The 14,750-nt window shown below is 42.0% G+C and overlaps 1 pseudogene; it reads left to right on the plus strand.

The window, feature by feature from the left end:
* Nucleotides 1-8,873: 8,873 nt before the first annotated feature.
* LOC105478270 (LIM domain kinase 2 pseudogene) lies at nt 8,874-11,323 on the plus strand (annotated as a pseudogene).
* Nucleotides 11,324-14,750: the final 3,427 nt, after the last annotated feature.

The raw sequence follows: 14,750 nt of genomic DNA on the forward strand, positions 1-14,750 counted from the left end.
AGGAAAGCAAAAAAATATTATATCATCACAACTTTGGACGTTATATGGATAGATAGATACTAATTTCCTACGAAGTAAAAAGTGCTTACATATTACAGATATATCAGTTATATTAGTAACTTCGTTTTTAAAAACTAATTTTTTCTTAATTTTCTATTACTATTAGTAATGCCATAACCCATGGTCTTTATACTACACAAATAAGGAGAAGCTAAGGGTGATAGAGGAGGCAATGTGTTCTTCTCATGTCACTTTTTCATTTGTCATTCCAATGTCATGTAGTCCTACCCAGTTTGGGGATGAGAATAGAAGGATATTTTAATTTCCAAATGCACAGACTTTTAGGCAAATACTTGTTTGTGTGTCTGTTTGTTAAATCCTTTTGGCTCAGACATCTCTGGTGACTTGTTCTGGCACCATTCACATTTTAGTATCTCAAGAATAACAGGAAGAAGCTTAAGAGACTTCTCAGGAGAAAAGGCAACTTCATGCCATACGGAGATTTAATAATAAAACACTCATGCTGAAGGCTCAGAGATGGCAGGTGGTCTTTATAAAGGAACATTCTGTGGGTTCTGACAGATTTACCTGTTGCAGAGGTTCTCCACATGGAGCAATTCTGCCCCCCTGGGGATCAGTTGGCAATGTCCAGAGATAAGTTTCGTTGTGACAACTGTTTTGGGGATCGGGGGTTGCTACTGGACGCTAATGAGTAGAGATCAGTGACATTGATCAACATCCTATCATGTACAGGTCAGTCCCCCAATAAAGAATTGTCCAGTTCCAAATTTCAGTCATGCAAAGGTTGAGAAACCCTGACCGGGAGTAACACGTGAAAATTAACTATGTCTACATACTCCTTTGATGAAGTTTGCTTTATTCTCAAAGCTGAAGTTTCAAGCAGAATAATTGTGAAAATCCTAAGAATGATATTGACTAGCTTTCATTGAAATCTATGTGCCCAAGCACTGCGATAACTGCTTTACACAGCAAGGAGTGCTTTACAAATTGATAAATCTCAGCTTTGCTGCTTTTTTTTTTTTTTTTTTTTTTTTTTTATGGAGTCTCACTCTGTCACCCAGGCTGGAGTGCAGTGGTGAGATCTCAGCTCACTGCAACATCTACCTCCTGCGTTCAAGCAATTTTCCTGCCTGAACCTCCTGAATAACTGGGATTACTGGCACATGCCACCATGCCCAGCTAATTTTTGTATTTTTAGTAGAGACGAGGTTTCGCCATGTTGGCTAGACTGGTCTCAAACTCCTGACCTCAGGTGATCTGCCCCCTGCAGCCTCCCAAAGTGCTGGGATTACAGGCGTGAGCCACCATGCCTGGCCCTCAGCTTTTCTTGTAATGCAGAAAATAAAGACAAGAATCTAGGAAACAGAAAATTAGAGACTTTTTTTTAGAGTAAATGTAGATTTAATTGAAAATCACAGGAACACTGAATTAAACCATCAAAGAAGCCCAACTTTGTGAATGCTAATACTTTTAGAGGAAAAATTATCATAAAAACACTTAGTCAAGCAAAATATTACTCAAACATAAATGAGTTAAGAATAGTATATCTTTCTGAAGAATATTTAGCCCTGTGAGAAAACATACACAACATAATGTTCAGTAAAAAATATTGAGCTGGGCACAGAGGCTCATGCCTGTAATCCCAGCACTTTGGGAGGCTGAGGCAAGTGGATCATTTGAGGCCAGGAGTTCGAGACCAGCTTGGTCAGCATGGTAAAACCCTGTCTCTACTAAATACACAAAAATTAGCCGGGCATGGTAGTGTGTGCCTGTAATCCTAGCTACTTGGGAGGCTGAGGCAGGAGAATTGCTTGAACCCAGGAGGCAGAGGTTGTAGTGAGCAGAGATTGCACCGCTGCACTCCAGCCTGGGTGACAGTGAGACTCCATCTCAAAACAAAAAGTAAAAAATTCAGCTACAAAACTTAAAAGTATGATCCCAATTCACAGCTATGCTTTTTTGATGAATGAATACATTGATAAAAATATTGGAGAGAAAATATACTGTAATGAAATGTTGTACTGTTTCATTACAATATACTGTAATGAAAATATACACTGAAATGTTGTCTCTAGGTAATGAGATTTGTTATTTCTTTGCTATTTCAATTATTGTGTAAATTTTCCAAATTGAGCATGTATTATGCACTACAAGGGAGGTAGATAAAGGAACTAGGGGAGAGAGACCAAATCTCCTTGGACAGAAACTATTTTGACAACATCAGTGATAAAAGATATGCTCTTGGTTGAACTATTTATGACTGTTTATATTGGCTGTATTCATGCATTGTATGGAATAGCTCTGGTGGAATAAATGACTTTCTTAAGCAAATATAAGCCAAACATGACTAATTAGTGCTTTGAAAGCATTCATTTTCATTATGCTTTATTTATTTTTGTTGGGTTTTCTCTGGAAAGCATATGAAAAAAAGGGGGAAAGAAACATTCAAACATTAGATCAACTATTTCAAATATTCATAGGCTAAATAGAGGAAAAAAAGTGGGAAAAAAATGTCTTACCTATTTAGTACTTGTGTTTAATAGTTCCTTTACTGAGTGTAAGAACTGACTGTTAAGAAAAATTTTCTTTCCCCTACCATTTTCTAAATTCCAATTTGAGGGCTTTCACAATTCAGACATCTTAGAACTCTGGCTTTTGACCACAAAAGCCTAAGATAAATAGTATGAAACAAAAAACAAAACAAAACAAAAACTCGGTAGTCTGAGCTTTGATGTTGGGAATGCAGCACAACACACTCAGATTCAGGAATCCTTTCTGTTCAGTTGCAAGCACAGATTAAAAGACTCCAGTCCAAATATAGGAATGGTCTCCCCAAAGATGAGAAATCTTCTTTTCCAAAATGAAGCCAACAGAATTGTGAAAACTAGTTAGAAATTTTACATCGAGTTTGCAGAGAGGCCATTCCAATTAGGGATGCTAAGAATAAGAGACCCATTTCTCATTATTCTTTATCATTATTAAAAAAACATTGATTCAACATTTGTGCTCAAGTGCTGGTAGCCAGTGTTTCTCAGCCAGGGTTACTTTTAACCCCCAGGTTACATTTGGCAATGTCTGGAGATATTTTTCAGTTGTCACAACTGGGGGATGGGAGTGCTACTGGCATCTCTTGGAACAAGAACGCAACTTTAAAGTATGCATTCAGTAAATACAGATCTCATCGATGTTGATTTTAATCCCAAAGTGGATTTATAATTTTTTCTTTTTTTTGAGACAGAGTCTCCCTCTCTTGCCCAGGTTGGAGTGCAGTGGCGCGATCTCGGCTCACTGTAGCCTCCACCTCCTGGGTTCAAGTGATTCTCCTGCCTCAGCCTCCCAAGTAGCTGGGATTACAGGTGCCTGCCACCATGCCTGGCTGATTTTTGCATTTTCAGTAGAGACAGGGTTTCACCATGTTAGCCAGGCTGGTTTCAATCTCCTGACCTCAAGCAATCCACCCACCTAGGCCTTTCAAAGTGCTGGGATTACAGGTGTGAGCTACTGCACCAGCCCAAATTTAGAATTTTTGAGGCATCTGTTACTGAGAATTAATTGATAGAAGCCCTGAAATCATGAATCTAGGATAGTCAGACATAAACTGTGTAACTTCTCATTGTAAAAGTGGATAGGTTTTTATTATTTAAATTCACATACATTTGTTCCTATGTGGGGATTTTTCTTATACTGAAGCAAAGACTTAAATAGATTATTATTAAATTAGGAAGTATGCCAAAAAGCTATTGTATCTCAGCTTAATCCCAGTCTTCCACACTCCTCTTGGATGTTGGAGCTGAGAGTCTTTTGCCAGTTGGCTCCCTGGTTGGTTCAACCAAACCCAGGGATACACAGAGACTTTGAGGCTGGAGGAGGCAGAAGGGGCCTGCTCTTTACTGCCTGCTTGTTCCTGTCCGTGTCATCCCAGTGATGGTTCTATGCCTGGCAGTGGCAGTTCATTCGTTTCCAGGATTTGTTTTTCATATCTCTAGAACCAGTTTCATTGTACCTCCTCAAAGACACTAGCATCAGCCAAGCAGTGTCCCCTCTTGAGAAGTCTGGAGTCTATTCCTATGTGGCCTCTCCTCTGATCTCCTAGGCTCTGATAAGCCCAAACTCTTCCCTTTGTTCCCTCAGCCCAAGAGTGGTAGCTGCTTCTTGAAGTTACTATTTCTACCTTATCTCAGTGGCCCTTTATGTCCCTTCAGTACTCCCATACCCGTTCAACCAATTTCTTAGATTAAATTCTTTCTGTTCACATACTTGATTTGATTTTCATTTTCCTGACTGGACCCTGATTGAAAATTTAAACCTTGCACAAAAGTTTATCACAGTATAGTTGTTTATCCTGATCTGAAATATGAAGATGCATAAAAAACGTAACTTTCAATTGTTTGACTTGATTTATTACACAACAAAACCACCAGAAAAATCAATGAGACAACAGACACAGCCCCTGGTATTGTTGCTTGTAGTCTGCTGTTTTATACCTGACATCTTCAGGCTGACTGAAAATAATAGCACATATTGAAACTTGCATTCCATTTCACCACTGAAAGTCTTTGGACAGTCTTCCTTGGTCATTCAGGGTTTTGGTGAGTTTTTCTAGTTCCCTTTCAAACTTACCAAGCACTCTTTTAGGTTCATAAAGAGTTGGCAGCCATAATTATTGTATCTTACATCACTGATGCTCAACTACTCTTCCTATTATTGAAAGCAACCAGACACAAAATAAAAACTTGCTATGCTCAGAGGATAGCCCAACTTTACTCCTGAACAACAGGACTTTGGAAGGAGGTACTTAAGAAAGCCCGTTTGAATCTTGAGTCTTTTAAAAACAGGACCAATGGCACTGTGTTGTAAATACTGATGGAGCCTCCAAGTAGAGCCCATGCTCTGTGTTTTGCTTTCCACATATATAAAATATATAAAAATGAGCCAACTGACCAGATGACCTTGAAGTGACTTCCAACACTGACTCCTCTTAAAAGCTGTGATAGTTACTGAAAACTTTCTGGTAGCTATAAGGTTTGCTGGAGTGACTGGAGGGTAATATGGAGCCTAATGTCTGGCTGGCTCATATAGAAAGAAAGATGGACAAAGATAAATCTCCACATGAAATTGAGTAAACTAAGAGAGGAGGGCATAGAAGGGAAGGGTTTGATAGAAAGACATGATGCAAGAACCAGGGAGTGCCCCAGAAAATTCATTTGGACAGCTGTTCACTGCTCCAGAGTCTTCTGGGAAAGCTCAAAAGTTGGCCCCTGCAGTCACACCTACACTGCCCTTAACAGTTTTCTTTCCCTAACCCAACTTCTTGGAGATAGGGTTCCTGCCCTCAAAGACCTCATAACATGCATGGAAAAGATTGAGCTATAATTCAATGTCTTAGTCCATTTTATGCTGCTACAGCAAAACACCTGAAACTGGATAATTTTAAAACAACAGAAATTTATTTCCTTACTCTTCTGGGGGCTGAGAAATCTAAGATCAAGGTGCTAGCATCTAATCTGGTGATGACCTTATTGTTATATCCTCACGTGGCAGAAGGTAACAGGGCATGCTGGTCAAACCCTGCATGAAGCCTCTTTCATAAGTGCCTTAATCCCATTAATGAGGGAGGAGCCCTCATAGCCTAATCATCTCTTAAAGACCCTACCTCTTGATTCTATCACATTGACAACACTGAATATTGGAGAGGACACATTCAAACCATAGCACTCAATAACTGCATGATGATAATAAGCATAAATGAATGAACAACTCATCATATCTGCATTGGTAGTGCATTTTAACTAAAAAAGGCATCAAAGATACCATTTGAATTGAATTTTGGGGAAGTGTTCTAGGTCAGTGGAGGTAGGGAGGGACTGTTGAGATAGGAACAGCATGAACAAGAGTTCACGTTCTTGTGGTTCATGGTTGAATGTGGGGAAATGTCTGACCTGTCTGGGGCAATGCTCTGTGGGGAATTAGTTGAATTGGCAGCCCTGGAAGGAGGTGGTATATGTGATTGTTTATGCTAGAAATGTGGCCTATGGCTAGATCTGGAGACCTTATATGTTATGCTAGGAGCAGAATTTATTCTGCAGCCAAAGAGAAGTTATTGGATGATTTTAATGAGGGAATTGACATGAACAGCTCTGTGCTTTAGAAAAATGCCTCTGTATCAATGAGAAGGACAGATTGCAGAGGAGAATTTGAGAGACCCAAGGGAGGAGACATCTTTTTATCCAGGTGGGAGAAGGTAAAGCCATGAGCCAAAGTGATAGCTGTGGAGGCAGAGAAAAGGAGATTCAAGTGGACCAGCAAAACAATACAATGTTGAAAATGGAAACTGGGAGAAATGGGGAATAACAACTGAATGAAAGATCCTTGACAAAATAATAAATATAAGAATAGTGGGTGAAGACAGTTTTACCTTCTCTCTTTCCTCCAATGACCGTCTTCTCATCACTTTCCACCACGCTTTGCGCATTAGAGGCACTCAAATATTTGCTGAATTATTTCATTAATTAAGCTAACCTTTTATGCTATTCTCACACCCTTATTCTACAGATAAATTGTTTTAACTTCAGTTTTATTTGTAGCATTTGAATTTCTGTAGTAGATAAGGATTATTCGTGACACATTAAAATATTGACATGTCAGGAAGAGGAAGCCTTCTTTTTCTTTTCTTTCCCTTCTCTTCCAATGTTTTTTTGGAAATTCACTTTGATATTTTAATCAAAATGTAAAAACCAAAAACTGAATAGACAGCAGAGTTGTTAGGTGTTTATTATGATAAATGTGCAAATTGCCAAGTTTCCCTTCAGTAGAAAAGAAGATGACTTTGGGAGGCCGAGGCGGGTGGATCACCTGAGGTCAGGAGTTCAAGACCAGCCTGGCCAACATGGTGAAACCCCATCTCTATTAAAAATATAAAAACTATCCGGACGTGGTGGTGGATGCCTGTAATCCCAGCTACTTCGGAGACTGAGATAGGAGAATTGCTTGAACCCAGGAGATGGAGGTTGCAGTGAGCCAACACAGTGCCACTGCACTCCAGCGTTGGCGACAGAGTGAAACTCTGTCTTAAAAAAAAAAAAAAAAAAAAAAAAAAAAAAAAAACCCAAAACCAAACCAAAACAAAAAACAAACAAGGTGAAAACCTAGTAGTGATAACTGAATTTGGTGTGGGAAGGTTGGCGACACAGTGGGAATGTCAGCATTGTGCTTCTGTGGGGCCCAAATTGTCCTCAGAATAGTAATAATAAGGAGTAGATACTGAACTAAATAGTAGACATCAACCTGCTAGAAATCATGTTGTGGATATTGGTCACAGGTGCTACTATAATGAGTGCTGTTTAGAAACCAGTTTTAAGTTTTGCTTGGAATTTATGTTGTGCTTGAGTGTTTTATAACTTGTTTTTCAAAAAGTTAAATAGTGGATTGGGGGAAAGGGGAATGGAGAGTGATTGCTAATGAGCACAGGACTTCTTTTGGAGGTGATGAAAAAGTTCTGGAATTTGTGTGATGGTTGTACAACTTTGTGAGCATAATAAAAATCCCTGAATTTGAATATGAATCATACTTTTAGCTAATGTTTTAATTATCATTTTATGTTCTATTAACCAGATCAAAATCTTGTTTCACTTGATTTTTAGTAGATTTTTTTTCATTTTATTGTTATTTTTGAATAATTCTTTGATTTACTTGGTTCAAAAGGCAAAATACATGAAACATTATTCCTCAAGAAGTTTTACTCCTATGAATATTTATTCTTATTTTCCACCTTTTCTTTCCAAAAGGTAGTGTTCTCTCTATATATGCAAACATTGTTCAGTGCCTTAGATTTTTCACTCAACAATATGACCTGGACATCTTCCCACATTGGAACTTAGAGAACTTCCTAGTCCTTGGATTTGCAGTTGCATGGTATTCCACTAGTGGAAGTAAGACAACTTATTGAATCAGTCCCCTGAATCATCTGATTTTTAAAATATGAAGATATAATTAAATAGAATTTTGAAATGTCAGTGGATAAAGAATACTCACTCAACTTACATGTACATCTGGTTTGAAATATTTTGGCTTATGGAATGATCAGAGAAAAGGAATTTGTTACTTATAGGCTCCAAAATAATAATTTATAAAAGAAATCCTATAAAAACTAATTTTGAACCAAAATGCATAGCAATTATAGAAAAGAAAAAATCAATGTGCATAGAGCAATTATGTTCTAATATTTTAAACGAGGATATGTTTCTTATTAAAGTTTATTAAAGCTCAAATTATGTAATGGTGGCTATTCTGTAACTTTACATTTAAAAGTAAAATAACTAAAGCCTTTTGTGATAGCAAATTAATTTTTTGAAATTTTATTCATTTATCCTTGGTTGATATTAAGATTTCAAAAACAAAAGCAACATACTTTCATTGATTGTAGCAAAGCAGAAACATAATTAAATATCAGATTAAAACTCAAACCACGAAAAATGATCTAATGTTTTCCTTTCACATTTATTAGGAAAACAATCAAAAGCCTTTTCTGATATTAAATTTGTTTTTTGAAGTCTTACTCAAAGGAATCCTAGATTAATCATAGATTTTTAAATCCGCCCATTCGTGCCTGGGGCTGAGGTCCTCCCTTGCCTAGGCAGAGGTGGGAGCTTAGTGGGGCTGCTGCAGCCCTGCTTCCTCCTCCCCATTTCTATGCTCCTGGGACCAGGTCTGCACTGGTAGGTGCTAGAGCCAGGAGAGACTTTTGAGATAATGTACAATCTCCTCATTTTATGTATGAGGAAACTGGGGCTTAGGGAAGAAAATGAAGTTGTCCAGGGTCACTCAACTAGTGGTAATGCCAGAACCAAGGTGAAGATGTTTGGAGGTGTCGGGGCTGTGGGGACCACATTGCTCCAAGCCAACGATGGTACAGGACTGTCAATGAAGCCTGGCACAGCTGTTGCTTCCGGTGTTCAGAATGCCAGGATTCCCTCACCAGGTGGTTCTACGAGAAGGATGGGAAGCTCTACTGTCACAGGACTACTGGGAGATGTTTGGGGAGTTCTGTCATGGGTGCTCCCTGCTGATGACAGGGCCTATTATAGTGGCTGGAGATGTTACAGTAGGTGGTTAATCAGACATGAGCAGGGCAGGAGAGGGCTCCTCCACACCAGGAATGTCAGGCTACCATTAGGTGATGGTCAGGCAGTTGTTAACCATCTCTCTAAAATAATAATTGGTTGCGGCTCATACCAGAGAAAGGCAGTCTCCCAAAACATTAAAAAAAAAAAAAACCCTAAAACTGGTGATCAGCAGCTTCCTGATAAGATCTCAGGAGCAGGGTGAGTGGGCTCAAGCATGTGCACTAAGAGGTAAAATGATGGAGTTTAACTGGTCTATGACCTTCCTCTAGGAATGCTCAACTAGTAAGGGGAAAGCACCTCAAGTGAGCATATGCACAACTTCAGTAAACACACTGCGCATGCAGCCCCTCCCAAGTGCTAGCAGGCCACTGCGCATGCAGACAGCCCACCCCAAGGGAAGAATCAGGGGAGACAAGATGCAGATCCCAGAAGAATGCTAACATATAAAACCCCAAGTCAAAGGTCAAACTGCACACTTGATCTCTGAAGTCTCCTGCTTGGCCCTCTTCCAAGTGTGCTTTACTTCCTTTCATTCCTGCTCTAAAGCTTTTTAATAAACTTTCTTTCCTGCTCTGAAACTTGCCTTGGTCTCTCACTGTCTTATGCCCCTCAGTGAAATTATTTCTTCTGAGGAGGCAAGAATTGAGGTTGCTGCAGACCCATGCAGATTTGCTGCTGCGAATAGGGAGTTCAAGTACCATCCAGAATGCTTTGCCTGTATGAGCTATAAGGTGACCATTGAGGATGGGGATGCATATACCCTGGTGCTGTGTGTCACCCTATACTGTGGAAAGTACCACAATGAGGTGGTGCTGGCACCCATATTTGAGAGACTCTCCACAGAGTCCATTCAGGACCAGCTGCCCTACTCTGTCATGCTCATGTCCATGCTGGCCACCACAGAGGGCAGGCAGAGCTTCTCCGTGTCCGTGGAGAATGCCTGCTCCAACTACATTACCACCATGCAAGTAAAAGAGGTCAAACAGATGCATATCAGTCCAAACAGCCACAATGCCATCCACCCCAGGGACCACATCCTGGAGATCAGTGGAACCGCCATCCACACACTCCAAGTAGAGGAGTTGGAGGATGCAATTAACCAGATGAGCCAGACACTTCTGCTGTTGATTGAACATGACCCCGTCTCCCGGTGCCCAGCCCAGCTGCGGCTGGATGCCTGGCTCTCTCCTCACATGCAGAATGCTGGACACCCTCACGCCCTCATCACCCTGGACACCAAGGATAATCCAGAGGGGATGCTGAGAAGATGCTCCCTGAGACTCAGTAACAGCATCTCCAAGTCCCCTAGCCCTAGCTCCCCAAAGGAGCCCCTGCTGCTCAGCTGTGACGTCAGCCACTGGGAATCCCTTTGTTGTTCTAGCACTTATTCAAAGCAGATCTTCCGGTCTTGTGACCTGATCCACGGGGAGGTCCTGGGGAAGGGCTTCTTTGGGCAGTCTATCAAAGTGACACACAAAGCCACAGGCAAAGTGGTGGTCATGAAGGAGTTAATGAGATGTGATGAGGAGAACCAGAAGACTTTTCTGACTGAAGTGAAAGTGACGTGAAGCCTGGACCACCCCAATGTGCTCAAGTTCATTGGCGTGCTGTAAAAGGACAAGAAGCTGAACTTGCTGAGAGGACATTGAGGGGGGCACACTGAAGGACTTTCTGCAAAGTGTGAACCCATTCCCCTGGCAGCGGGAAGTCAGCTTGGCCAAAGGCATTGCCTCCAGAATGGCCACCAGCAAGAAATGTAATTTGCATAAGAACAACTTCAAGAAGTGCTACACGGTGGTAGGAAACCTCTACTGGGTGACACCTGAGATGCTGAATAGAAAGAGCTATGATGAAATGTGGATGTCTTGTCTTTTGGGGTCATTCTCTGCGAGACCATTGAGCAGATGTATGCAGATCCTGATTTCATTCCCCAAACACTGGACTTTGGCCTCAGCATGATGCTTTTCTGGGAGAAGTTTGTCCCCACAGACTGCCCTCCAACCTTCTTCCCCCTGGCCATGACCTGCTGCAGACTGGAGCCCAAGAGCAGACTGGCAGTCTCAAAACTGGAGGACTCCCTGTACCTGGTGGAGCTGGGCATCCCGCTGCCTGTAGGGCTGGAGGAGTTGGGCCACACTGTGAGCATGCAGTACGGCCTGATCCAAGACTCACCCCACTAGCCCTGGCCCAGCCCCCTGCAGGGGGGTGTTCCATAGCCAGCATTGCTCTTCTGTACCCCATCCCTGCTGTGAGCAGGGTTTTTCGGGCTTCGTGTGGATTGGCAGCTCATTAGAAGCAGAACAAGCCGGCAGGGTGCGGTGGCTCACACCTGTAATCCCAGCACTTTGGGAGGCCAAGGCATGTGGATCACCTGAGTTCAGGAGTTCGAGACCACCCTGACCAATATGGAGAAACCCCATCTCTACTAAAAATACAAAAAATTACCCGGGCGTGGTGATGCATGCCTGTAATCCCAGCTACTCGGGAGGCTGAAGCAGGACAATTGCTTGAACCCAGGAGGCGGAGGTTGCGGTGAGCCGAGATCGCACCATTGCACTCCAGCCTGGGCAACAAGAACAAAACTCCATCTCAAAACAAAAACAAAAAAGAAGCAGAACAAGCCATCTCTTTTATCTCCCCAGGAGACGAGTGGATGCACCACCAGGAAAATGTATCTCCATAGGTTTGAGGGCCTGGTTACTCTCTGCAAATCCAGCACTCACCTGAAAACTGTGAAGAAGACAAAAAAAAAAAAAAAAAAAAAAAGCCTGGCCTTTGGGCCAGGAGGAAATCTGTTACTCAGATCCACCCAGGAGCTTCCAGGTCACGCTGATTAGTGTAATAGATTACACTTGCTAGGCAGGATCCCAGGGTGAACCTGCCTGTGAACTCTGAAGTCTGTAGTCCAGCTGGGTGCAGGAGGCCTTCAAGTGGAAGTGTGGACAAAGGAAAGACTGGTGGCCAGAAGGCACTCAAAGGGTGTGAAAAGACAGTGGTGCTCCCCACTTCCTCTCCAGGTCCTGCTCTTCCTGGAGCAGAGCTTGAGGGAGTAGGTTTTGAAGAGTCTTGGTGTATGGCACAACTGGCCAGGAGTCAGGAAAAGGGCTGGCTTCTGTTCACCTGCTGGAGGGTGACTCTAGCCAGCCAGGCACAACATCCATGCGAGGGGAAGCTTCTACCTCATGTTTTCAAACCTAATTACCAGAGACTGGCTGAGAACTTATGGACAACAACCTGTCTGTTTGCAACAGTCACTTTCAAGCAGAGGAAGAGGCTGGGGGACTGGAAAGAAAGAGGCCCTGCCCTCTGGAAAGCCCAGCTCCTGGCTTTTGCTACTTATACCCTGGTGGACTCCTCAGTCAGAAGCCTAAGCCATTTTGCCTAGAGCTAGATGGGTTCTGGAGGACAGTGTGGCTTGTCACAGGCCTAGGGGCTCAGGTAGGGGAGTGGGACTCTCAGCAATCTCTTGGCCTTGGCCTTGTGGCAGCCACTGTTCACCCTTCAACATGCCTGGTTTAGGCAGCAGCTTGGGCTAGGAAGAGGTGGTGACAGAGTCCCAAAGCTGAGATGCTGAGAGAGATACCTCCCCAAGTTGGGCCAGCTGACTTCTACTTCCCGCATTGGCTATCCCACCTCACTAGCTCCTGGCTGCAGCTGTCTGAGCCACAGCTGCGGGTACTGGAAAGCCCTGAAGTGGCCCTCCACCTTGGCTCCCAGAGCTGCAGGGACTCTTTGGCTCAACTAGATTTGCATCCTCCTAACTGTGAGCTTACAGCATATTTAACAAATTGAGAATAGGTTTGGGGCATTAATGCAATGTGTGGCCGTTGTATTGGAGTGGTGTCTGTGGCACGGGATTGATCCAGGAAAGTGGTTGCTGTAAATATTATCTTGTCATTACATCTATTGGGTGGTATGTGAAATGTCGTACATAGACTTGATGAACTGTGGGATCAAATGTCGTCTCTGGCCAGAGTTTCCTTGCTATACAGACTATACTTACACGTGAAGTTTGCAAGCTTGCTGTAGGGTTAAGCCTGGACTCCCAGCAGCAGCTCAGTTTAGTATTGTGCGGCTGGTTGTGCCTCAGCTGTCCCCAATAAGTGTGGGAGTGGTGGGTCTGAACTGGGTCATTGATCAGACACAGTAAATTAAGCAGTTAGTATAACAAGCGATTTTTTAAAATCCAGGATTTTTTGAACAAGGGGAACAGTTTTGCATGCATTTGTGCATTGCAGTGAGGTTGAGATATACATGTCAACTTTGAAAACGAGCCAAGAGATTATAAATCAGCATATGAGACTCTTCCTATTCATTTTATTAAAGTACTGACTTCGTTATCATTTACACATTTAGAAATTGTATTGTGCTGTGCAGAAAAGGACAAAATGTGGGGGCAAGTATTAAATTAGACAATATGCCAGGAAGAACAATCAATTATTTGTTAGGTACCTATTAATTATTTGTCCAAGCGAAAACTGGTTTCTGAGACTGTTATCTGTAATAAAATACATTTCCCAATGAGGCAGTGAGGGAGATGATCATAGGTGAATCTTTGCCAATCCTGTGTCTGTTCATTGTTTTGCATGTATTATACCCTGGGAGGTCTTGAGGACCAAACATGGAATGTATGACTTTTAAAATATGTCTGGCCAGGCATGGTTGCACATGCCTGTAATTCCAGCACTTTGGGAGGCTCAGGCGGGCAGATCACCTGAGGTCAGGAGTTTGAGATCAGCCTGGCCCACATGGTGAAACCCCATCTCTCCTGAAAATACAAAAATTAGCCAGGCATGGTGGTGGATGCCTGTAATCCCAGCTATTCAGGAGGCTGAGGAAGGAGAATTACTTGAACCTGGGAGGCAGAGGTTGCAGTGAGCTGACATTGCGCCACTGCACTCCAGCCTAGGTGACAGAGTGAGACTCTGTCTCAAAAAATAAATACACAAAAATTCAATATGTCTGGTGATAATTTAAAATATCAAAATCATCCCATTTAAAAATCAAGCATGATTTTTCAAGGAAATTAATTTTGCTACTTTTCCATTCATGGCACAGGGAGTTGTTTTTGAGAAGTGTTTATTCTTCAACTTGCCCCTTGAAAGTAAATTTATTTTTTTTCCCCGGTCTATAGGGCAACACCAATCATAAGACAATTCCTCTTTTATTGCTCTCTTAACATTCTCCAGCTCACAGGAAACTTCCTCTTCAGGCTTTTATCACTGTACTTCTAAGTGTCAATTAGTGAGTTTTATCTGTTATTCCATTAATGTCTTTTAAAAGTCTATTATATGAAAATCCCTGTGCAACTTGTTATTTGAGAAGCAAAGGCAAAAAAAAGTCACTTAGTGGATATAGTATGACAAAATAGAAACACACAAAGATATAAATAACAAATCTATAATATGAAATACAGCAATATGAGAGGAGAAGGATAATGCAGGCAGATCATAGTTGATTTCTGGGCACATAGGGTCTCCAGACACGAAAGGGGTGCAGACAACAAAGTGCACATGGATGGAGTAATTTGTGTGGCTTCACAGGAGGGGAAGACCTCAACAGGACATGGGACAGCATTTGAGTGGACAGAGGGAAGAAGATCAGCAC

The sequence above is a fragment of the Macaca nemestrina genome, chromosome X (genome assembly GCF_043159975.1).
Source record: "Macaca nemestrina isolate mMacNem1 chromosome X, mMacNem.hap1, whole genome shotgun sequence".
In the NCBI taxonomy this organism is placed as follows: Eukaryota; Metazoa; Chordata; class Mammalia; order Primates; family Cercopithecidae; genus Macaca; species Macaca nemestrina.